Here is a 10,642-nt window from a genome sequence, read left to right as displayed (position 1 = left end):
ACTATACTGGTAGTTAAATATATCTTCCCTGATTGATTTGACATCAAGATAGCCCTATGGTCTTCATGTTTGACACACTTTAATGAAGAATTAGGTTTGAATTTTTTCATTTACATTTAGAGGACTGCTTTGCTGTTTCATTGTAGAGAAGGCCCCCAAATCTATGTGATAGTTTTTGCTCCAGAGTATAATGCAATCATAAATCATCTAGAGATGCACGTAGTCACAGAACTTTTTTTTTTTTTCTCACTTACTAAGTGTAGAACGAAGAAAGCAGTACTGTGTTTGCAAACCCCCTGTGTTTGCAAACTGGAACATTTGTTTGTCAGAGCCAAAGTACAGGCCTTTCTATTGCTGCTTGTACCGACGTCCTCACGTTTCTCTCTCGAAAAAGCTACCTTGCAACACCAGGTGTCACTCTAACAAAGTGAAAAAGTTCGCTTGCAAGTTAGCTTCACACTGCTCGGTGATACACCAGGCTGGGTATCTCGAAAGGGCTTTGCTTTCAGCCCCCAGAGCTGTCTGCCCAGCTTTTATTTCACAGGGATGAGGCTCCCCTTGATCTGTGCACTGAGCTGCCACCCAGACCATCTACACTTCTAGCGAGCTCCTGAGGGAAGGAGGTTGGAATCAAGGACAGATACCTGAGCTGGAAATCCTGCTTTTTTATGTGAAGTCCGTTTTTAGGAAAAGCTTAAAAGGCTGTACTTGCCAACATGGCTAACCCACCTGCAGCTTCAGTAACACAAGTAGGTAAGTGCTGAGTCTCCAAAAGTCAGAGCTACTGACCTCATACTGTATGTTGACCTCTTGTAATGTGAATATTTTATTAATTAGAACATGTGCACACAAATAAAATAAAACCCAAACCAACCAACTGAACACTGCACAAACAATAAGTTATACAAATCAAATTATTACATTTAGTTAGAATAAGGTCAACTCATTAATTTCCCCAGAAATCTTGGAGAATCTGGTGTAGGGTTGCTGAGAGAGAAAGAAGCCCGAAAATGAAAAAGTACTGCCAGCAAATGACATTTAACTGAGAGCTCTCATTTTCCACAGCAGCTTCCCAGGAGCACACCTGCACCCCTGCTGCTAGTTGAGAGGACATGGAGATGTGTGTCATGACCAACACAATTTTTAGTTTTCTCTTTAGTGAGCAAAAAAGGGAAAAAAAAAAAAAAAGAAAAAAAAAAGGTGTAGGTAAAAAAGAAAAGTCTGCCTTCCTCTAATGAATTCCTTCTCAAAAGTCACCTGCTCATTTACCATGGTGGACCAGCTATAACTAAGAACCAAATGCTCACACAGCTGCTTGCTAGCTGCTTGCTCTGCAGTATGGGAAGAGGAAGAAGAAAGGCAAGGAGACTTGTGAGATAATTACAGCTTAATAGAGACAGCAAATTGTGACCCAACCATAAATCTAAACCTAAGCCTTAAAGTAAAATATTAAGTAAAAAACAGATGTTGGGGCAGTGCAAATCAAAAAGAGGAATTCACTTGCGACTTCCAGGAGCTGTTTAGCTGCTTCCAGAAAAGCAGGGCTTTGTCATGAGTAATACTTGTGGGCTGCTGTGAAGAAGGTCAGCTCCATGTCAACCAGACCCAATGCATTCACATACTGATTGTGCTTTCTGAATTGTTTCCATGTCACTGCAAACTCAGCTCTGAGTGCCAAAAATATAAATTATTGTAAAACTTTCAGTGCAGACCTTTGTTGACACACACTGAACAAGTTTGTAAGAAACTGTATCAACTATACACCTGAGGATCCATATATACCAATCTAATTAAATGTTTGCCTCCCATTAAAAGTAAATCGCTGTGTTCACTAAGGGGTATTATGCATGATAATCAGTTCTTTCCTTGAAAGACAGATTTGAACAAGTATTTTAAAAAGAATGCCTTCTTCGTTAGTCAGTAATTGGAAGACTGTCAACAAAAAAATACCTGTAAGGTGCTGAATATTTAGGATTGGGTTATTTAGAATAATTTAAGTTTCAGAACAGCAGCAGCATCTGAGTTTGTGGTTTGTCTCTTTCTCTTTGGGAGGTTCTGAGTCCTTTCACTTAATGAATGTGTGTGTGTGTGTGTGTGTGTGTGTGTTCTGGAGAATGTTGAGTTTGAGAGTGGTCATGAGAGGGACAAGGTACAATCATAAGTGCTTAGGAATAGAGACCTGAAAACTACTAATTAGCCACTACTCCTCAGAGGTTTTCAGAGCTCCTTATTTCTTTCACAATTGATTTCTGACTTTGACTGGTGATCTCTAGCAGATAACCATGTGCATGAGAGCATTCAAATCCATGCCAGCATGTTGTTTTATTTAGTATTAAAGATCTCTATTACTGTAGAGCAGCTTTATAGAGCAGCACTGCACCAGATTTCTTTCTGAAGTACTAAAGGACTTTCTGAGGCATATGAAATTGTTCATTTATCTCAGGTGCCCTGTTTTTTTGGCTGCATTAATGTTAGTTTTCTTCCTAGCTATTAGTACAGTGCAGTGGTTTGGATTTATGCTTTTGAAAGAAAGAAGGGTTTAAATGGTTTCAAATCAGCCAGAAATGAAGCTCCCAACAGCCACTGGCTCATTCTGCTCTTCCCATTTCTCCTCTTCCTTCCTGACTTTCTGGTGGCATAAGGGAGGAAATCAGAGTTAAAAATAAATGCATGGGTAGAGATAAAGACCATGTAAAATGTACAGCAAAAGGTAAAGAGAAAGGTAAAGCAAAAGCCACATACACAAGGAAAGAAAAACAAGGAATTAGTTTACTGCTTCCCATGGGCAGGCAGGTGTTCATCCCTCTCCAGCAGACCAGGGCCCTATTACAGGTGATGGTGACTTGGAAAGACAAATTCCATCACTCCAAATGTCCCTCACTTCCTCTTTCTGCCTCCACTTCACATACTGATGTGGTCTGGAATATCTCTTGGGTCAGCTGGGGTCAGCTGTCCTGGTGGTGTCCTTTCCCCAGCCTCCTCTCTGGCTGGGTGGGGTGAGAAACAGAAAAGAGCCTGGTCCTATGTAAGTACTGCATCAAATCCAGACTGTACAAAAATCAGTGGGAATCTTAGCACTAGATAAAATGGTGCCTGGACCTGACATTTTCAAATTTCTACTGTGCTAAAGGTGATTTTGAATACAAAGCCTTCTGCATTGTAGGCACTCAGATCAAAACTTGCTCCTGCTGAGAAGACCTTGTGGTTCACATGGAATCTCACTATAATGAGATGAATCACAAGCATATCCACAAATGCTTATTTATCCAAATTAGTCACACAGAGGCTGTTTTGAAAAGCTATTATAGCCGTGTATATTTCTGATGTGAATTTTTCTTGCTGGAAAGGCCATTGTACTTAAAGAGGTCTTAAGGTATCAAATAAGGTAGATTTGGGGGTAAAACTCTTTTCAGGCCAATTCTACCCTGTTCATCCCAAAAGTGAATTCTCTAACCCAAATCTTGGGAGCTGAATGATTCATCTTCCAATGGTGTAAGACAGGTGGACACAGAGGAGTTGGATAAGACAGCTACCAGCAATTCTGTTTTTCTAGACTTTTCTCAGGCAGAGCTAAAGATTTCAAAAACATCCTTCCTCTGCTAACTTGACTGTTTTTTGACTCTGAGGGTATTTTGTGCATTGAAAACAAAATAGATGAAATTTAACAGCATCTGTTAAATCTTCCCTAAATTCCCCCATAATTTTTTTGTTGGAAACTTAAATGATTTCTATGGTAACAGAAGAAGAGTGTTTCTAAATTTAAAACATCACATTGTGGGTGGGCATCAGTGCTCTTCTCTGCTGAAAGATATTTGCAATTGAACCATTATAGGTAAAGTCTAAGATTTGCTTAAAACAAATGATGTTTTGTTTTATTGTTTTACTTTTTAGGGCAGATACAACAGTCAAAAAGTTAATTTTTGTTCACAATTTAGCTCACGAATCACTTGCCTTGGCTGCAGTAAATGTGGTGACTGGATTAGCTGCACCAGCAGTGTTCAGGTGTCAAGAACTCTTCCTTTAAATAATGTAAATCATAGAAGTGTCAAAATCAAATGTCTGGTCACAATCACAACTGATGACTTCACCATAGTTTAATCATGAATTACAATGTGAGCATTTATAATTAAAGACCAAATCAAGAGCATGAAATGAAAACACACTTGAAAGACACAACTTTCACAATACTGTTCTCAGTAATAGTACCAATATTGAATTAAATGAGGTAAAATTAATATTCGTTATAGCAGAAAAAAATCTAAGCGTTCTTGGCACCTAATCTAAGTAGGCATATCCCCAGTGCTTTCTGAAATGGATAAGGTAGTGACTAGATCTCTGTTAAAAGTTGAAAGCAGGTTTTTTTCTGAAGAATATTTGAATTTGACCCACAGTGTTTCCTGAATTGCAAGAGAGTCTGCAGTAAAAGGTACAGGCCATCATGTAAAGTAAATTATATATGGAACAAAGTAAAGTGGGTAGATATGGAACAAGACATGTTTTGTAAAGAGGTCTAATATAACATTTTAGGAGTTGTATGTTACACTGGAAAATCTCTTTCTGAAACGCTTACTGGTATACATAAAGTTACACAGATAGAATGATTTGGGTTGGAAGGGACCTTAAAAAACATCTAGTTACAACCCCTCTAATGTGGGCTGGGACACCTTCCTCTCCCAGAACTACCAGCTCTTTTTCTTCCTAATTAGGGGTGAGTGGATGAGACAGTGGACAGTGACAATGGACAAGAAGAGAGAAATCATGTTCTTTCCTACTGTTTTCAATAACATTTTCCTAATCATATTTTTCAGACACTGCCTTCATTATTAGCAATTTCTTTCCCTGATGCAAAAACAGTTACAAGGTCAAACAGATCAATGCAGAAGGCCTAGAAAATATTCCTTGCACCACAAAACACTTGCTTTAAGAGGTAAGTAGTCCTTATGGCCTTGTACTAGCAAACAACTGGAGTCTTAATTCACCTTCTGAAAAAATATCAAATCCATCTTTTGTGCCACCTTAAAAAACCCCCAACAAACTCACTTTGACTCTGACTTGGTCAGTTTATTTTTTACAATTGCAGAGTGCAGAAATTAATTACTCTGATTAATGTCTATGGTATTTCACATCAAATGCAGGCCTGTTTCTTTGAACAGTTTTACTGAAGTGGGTCCAACTCAACACACAATATAGTTTCAACAAGGCAGGCCAGTTTGAAGATATAAATTATACATTCCCTCCCTGTTTCTGGCTTAGAAGCAAGTTACCATGGTGACTGGAAAAGCTTAACTTCTGCACAGATTCTGAGATTGTCACCTTTCACAGCTTTATTCCCTTCTTAACCCCCAAAAAGAATTACCTTGCCAAAATAACTTCATTGCTTCATAAAGTGATGCCAATAGAAAAGCTTGCAGTTCAGCCTAACTCCAAACTGCTGCTGTTGTATCACACAGCAGGTTATCTCTAATCTCCTGTCTACAGGGCAGCTCTGATGACAAACTGGGGAAAAAAAGCTGACCAAAGAAGTCCAAAGGACATTCTCCATATGTACGATAAGACTTTCAAAAACACCCCTGTGCCTGGGGAGCCTGGTCTGTGCTGACTCCTTGACACGTGAAGCTTAGTGTTGTTGCCTGTGCAGCTCACCCAGCTGGCACAGGATCAGCCAGAGCTCAGCAAGGCTGTACCCAACCTGAGAAGTGTCTCCAGGATCACCACAGCTTGGAAAGGCCAGGAGGGAGTCAGTGCCCAGAGGAGACAGAATGGTGGTGCAAGGAGCCCCTTTCCCCCAGCCCTATCAAGCTGTAACACTGCCAGCACCACCAGCCACCCTGAGCAGCCCCTGCTCAGTGAGGGGCAGAATCTCATTTTGTCTGGGGCTGCACCATGAGCTGTCTTCACCCCAACACCCTAACACCATCAGCTGTCACCCTAACACTGAGAAATAATCCCCCAAGAATTGTTCTTCTGTAGGACTGATATTTACAGCATGTACAACAACCTGGACTGTGCATGGTCCCGCCATGAAATATCATGGCCTGATCTCCACATCTTCCATCTCACTATAAACTCATAAAGACAGGTAGATCTCATCAGTAGATGACCTGTGTTAGCTTAAAATGAGTATGTCCATAGATCATTCTTACCATAAAGGTATTTCTGCTAGTGAGGTGCTCTGCTTGCAGGAAGTGCACTGAGATAGATCACTTCATGGAGCTCTGTCTGAGAAAACTGGAGCAGCAAGAGTTCCACCTGATTAGCTGGTCTTGGATCATTATGAGGGCTGAGATCAGCCTTTGAGAAAGTATCTTCCTTTTTTTTTTTTTCCTTGCTTGTATATGTTGTGTACTTTTTGTAAGTGTAAAGAAGGTACTTTGGCATGTGTTTATACTCAGCACCATACATTCTCTTAGTTCTTCAGTTTCAGCTGGTTAATCTGAAAATATGTCTTATCCTACAAAGCCTTGCAAAAAGAAGAAACTCAATTATCAAGATAGACAGGGCACCATTTTCCAAAATCAGTTTGCAAAGAAGCCTCCAGATCTTTAATTACTTTTGGTATACACTCATTCTGAAAAAATGAGAAAAAACTTGAAGCAAGGTTGGAACAAAGATCCCATAGTAATTCCACTGTGAATCTATACAACACATTTCTTTGAACTGGTTCAGTACATCTCTTTTAAGAAAGATCAAAAGTTCACTCAACTATATTTCATGGAACAAAGTCCCAGCTGAGGAGAAAACTTGCATTTTAAGTGTCTGCTGGACTGTGACTGCAAAATTGAAATTCAGGCTGCCTGTTTCTGTAATCCAGATCTAGTTTTAAAACTGAAAGTGCTCATCTCTGCAGGGCTGTGACTATTAACACCAGAGCTGGACATAATGCCAGATTAGTGTGCTTTGGTGAAAAGTGAGAAACAGAGGAATGCTGCTGCTAGCTGTAAGATGTTTTCCTGAAGGTGCAGTAAATCACACCCACAATATTACAGGGATTCTCTGGACTGTTGATAAAAAAATATATTTTGTTATTGTAGTAATAGGAGCATATTAAATTTTCCTTCCTTTGCTGCTGGCAAATGTAGACTGAATTTTGTAGCAGAAAGAAGTAATGGTAAGAAAAGATGGTGGGGAGCTCAGTGTGACTTTGAGGGATCTGAGGGGGCTTTTGGGGTCCAGTCAGGATAAAGAAGATTTCTTTCTTCCAAATATTTCTTATGAGCAGAGTGCTGCTTTGCGGGGATGAGCTGGTGACCAACTCTCCTTGACTACACCCAAAATGGTGTGGAGTAAAACTGAGGATGCATGAGCTTGCATAAAATAAGGGAGATAAACTGAAGTCTCATTCTTTTGGTCAAACCCTACCACTCCCAAGCTAGGATTATCTCTAGAAACACTTACTGTTGCCTGGTTCCCTTCTTTATTTTGGCTAAGCTGTTCCCTGACACAGTCATCACTGATCTTCCCAGAAGTTAAATCACCAGGTGAGACAGGCCATCCATCTGAAACTCCAGTTCTTTTCTTATTTTTTTGTTTATAGTGCAAGCTGCTTTGGAGATTATAATGTTGTTTTAATCCTTACAGTTAACAAATGCAATGCATGACATGCCCTTTAGCATTTCTGTGGTGTGACACCTGACAAAAGACAACTCAAACAATACTTGGAATTAAAAAAAAAACCAATTAAAAGTAGTCAGAATTTTAAATCCTGTAGCCTATAGGTGTTCCAGTTATTTTGTGTGGAGATGGAAGACTGATCTCTTCCTCTTCAATTCAAACAAAGCTGAAGTAATTTTTTGAGATGTATAATAAGACCTTTTTCTAAGAAGTAGAAACCCTTTTTTTTTTTTTTTTTTGCCATACTCCCTGATCTATAATTTAAAAAAATGTATTTAGCTTCATCCTAAAATTTTAAATAACTTTGTTGGTGTTTGAATTAATGATGTCATGTTTTTCTCTACCAAACATGCATGGATGAATTTTATTAATGAAAAGGAATTTAAAGGGATGAGTCAGAGAACAAAATATATTAACTCAGAAAACCTGTGCTAGATTCTGAGGACACGTTTCATGTTTCTGTTCTGCCCAAAGTTTCACCAAACTCTTCTGAAATTGGGGTGTGAAAGATTGTGGGGGAGGTATTTGGTGAAAGAGAGGATTTCTGTTCTTTCTCTCTCTGTGGAATCTCTTGACCTTCAATCCAGACAGAGCTGTATATTTCTGAGGTTGGATCTAGACTAGCTTGAAATTCTTTTGAGTCACGGTGTTGCTGCAGCCAAAACCTGTGCATTGCTTAACATGCTTTGTTAAATCAACTTAAAATTATCGCCTCTCTTACCCTCTCTTACCTACCCCATGCATCAGACCTGTTAGTGGCTTTGTTCAGTGTGATGGCAGCCACACATATCAAAAGATTGACTGATATCAGGATCTGCAGGTTCTGTAAAGTTTATTTGGTGCAGTTGCATAAAAACAGTAGAACTAAGACAGAGATAGCCAGTGTGCAACTATTAGAAGAAATCAGACAGCAGTCACCTAACAGGTGACTTCTAGAAAAATCAAAACCTTCTAGAAAATCAATAACACATGTCTGGGAGGACCACAACAGACTGGCTTTGACCTAGAGAAGGAGGAAATAATACTTTGGGCCAAACCTGCCAAATTTGTTTCTCTTTTCTTTTATCACAGTGGTCTTGAGCCTGGCAATCCTGGCCTCAGAGACCTAAAGCCAGTCGATCCTGTAAATATCAAGCAGTATCAGACATGTGGTGTGATATACTTAAGGCCTGAATAATGGTGATTAATTTTTAGTTGCTAAGCATTTGCCTAGTCTTTGAACATAGGTAAAAACAGTCAGGAAGTTTTGAAGTTTACCTGCCCCCATCACAGCAATCCACAGGTGCCTAACAAAAACAGCTGCAACAGCACCAAAATGCACTGCTTTTTATGTCTTCACAATGGTCTTTATCCTTTAATACACCAGGGACACGAGACAGGAGCACCTGAGGAGAAAATCTTCCTCACAAATAATGTCTTTTAGAAGCATGTGTTAACTGCCTTTATGAATCTATTTTACAGTGTTACACATGCTAATACTCAAGTCCTTCACAGATGTCAGAGAATGTAAATACTATTGTGAGAACAATGGGTACATTATTATCACAATTTAACCCTGCAGATGGCTTTCAAAAGCTCTGTTTTCAAAAACCAGTTTCAAAACTGGTTTTAGCAGGCCAGATAACCTGTCCATGAGGTCTAGCTGTACTGTTTTCTGATTAATTAGACTGTATCTATATCTCAGCCTTGTACAGGAAACCATCTGACTTAACAGGACAAACTTTTTCTGACTGTGCTTTCAAAAACCAGAAAAGATCAAAATTTTCTTTACAACTGACAGGAGGCTGCTGAGGTCTGGTGATTTTTTATTCTCACCACTGTTGGTCACCTTGGCATTGACGCCACCACCATCATCAGAGCACAGCCTTCAGCAAAGGCTCCAGGCCCTGCTGCGCCCCTGCTGCAGTCAGCACCCTGTCTCTCTGAGGTGGCTTCACTCCCTACAACCTGGCAGCTGTTGCAGTATTGTACTCAAAATCCTGCTTATAGGACAGAGGAATCACAAGTAATGAGTGAAGTTATAAATGTATTGTTAGGATGATGGAAATCTTGGAAGACTAGCTCATGAATCTTTAATCATCTGTTGGATATGAGGGTGATCTGGCTGTGGGATATGATATGCCATGGATTTGCATGGGTTGGTCTGACTGATCTGGCTAGCTTAGGCAGGTGTTCCCTTTCTTCCTCGACGTTCCATGTGTGCTCTTCCTGATGTTGTGTGCTTGAACAATGAGGACAGCCTCCCCAGTAATATTGGTCGCTGGTCAAGGGTGTGTGGTAGCTGTGTTCCCCTGCTGGAAGTGCTAAGTAAGCTCAATGTCCATTTGCAGATGAGTGCAGGGTGGTCAACATCCAATACTGAAGACACATCCAAATGAGAAGCTGCACACAGCAGTCTGCCGGTGGCTTCTTTTGGAATGGCTGAGGGAGCTGGGGTTGTTTAGTCTGGAGAAAAGGAGTTTCAGAGGGACCTTATCACTCTCTACAACTACACGAAATAAGGTTGTAGGCCAGTGGGATGGGTCTCTCCTCCCAGGCATCGAGCGACAGGACAAGAGGAGGTAGCCTCAGGTTGAGCCAGGGGAGGTTCAGGCTGGACAACAGGAACAATTTCTTTACTAAAAGGGTTGTTAAGCACCAAAGAGGCTCAGTGAAAGCTTTGAAGGAATGACCAGACATGGCACTTTGTGCTATGGTCTAGCTGACATAGTGGTGTTCAGCCAAAGGCTGGGCTCAGAGATCTTTGGAGGACTTTTCTGATCTTAATGATTCTATGATTCTGTGATCTAGACCTAATTATTGCAGAACATGAATTAATAGTATTTCAGTCAAATCACTTCTATATGGAAAAGTCTTGATAATAAAAAAAATAAAATTGAAACACCCCCATTCTGTAGTTTTTATCCCCCTCTTCCTAGAGCTCATCTTCCCATTGCTCCCCTGCATCTTGAAGTAAACAGATTTGGGCCCCTAGAGAGAGAAGTGTCAGAACCTGTCACCCTCATGAATCATTCAAGAGGAAAACGATACT

The sequence above is a fragment of the Pseudopodoces humilis genome, chromosome 4, assembly GCF_049639895.1.
Source record: "Pseudopodoces humilis isolate 2021_Gansu_Grassland_sample_001 chromosome 4, ASM4963989v1, whole genome shotgun sequence".
In the NCBI taxonomy this organism is placed as follows: Eukaryota; Metazoa; Chordata; class Aves; order Passeriformes; family Paridae; genus Pseudopodoces; species Pseudopodoces humilis.
Note: the sequence above shows the minus strand (reverse complement) of the source record.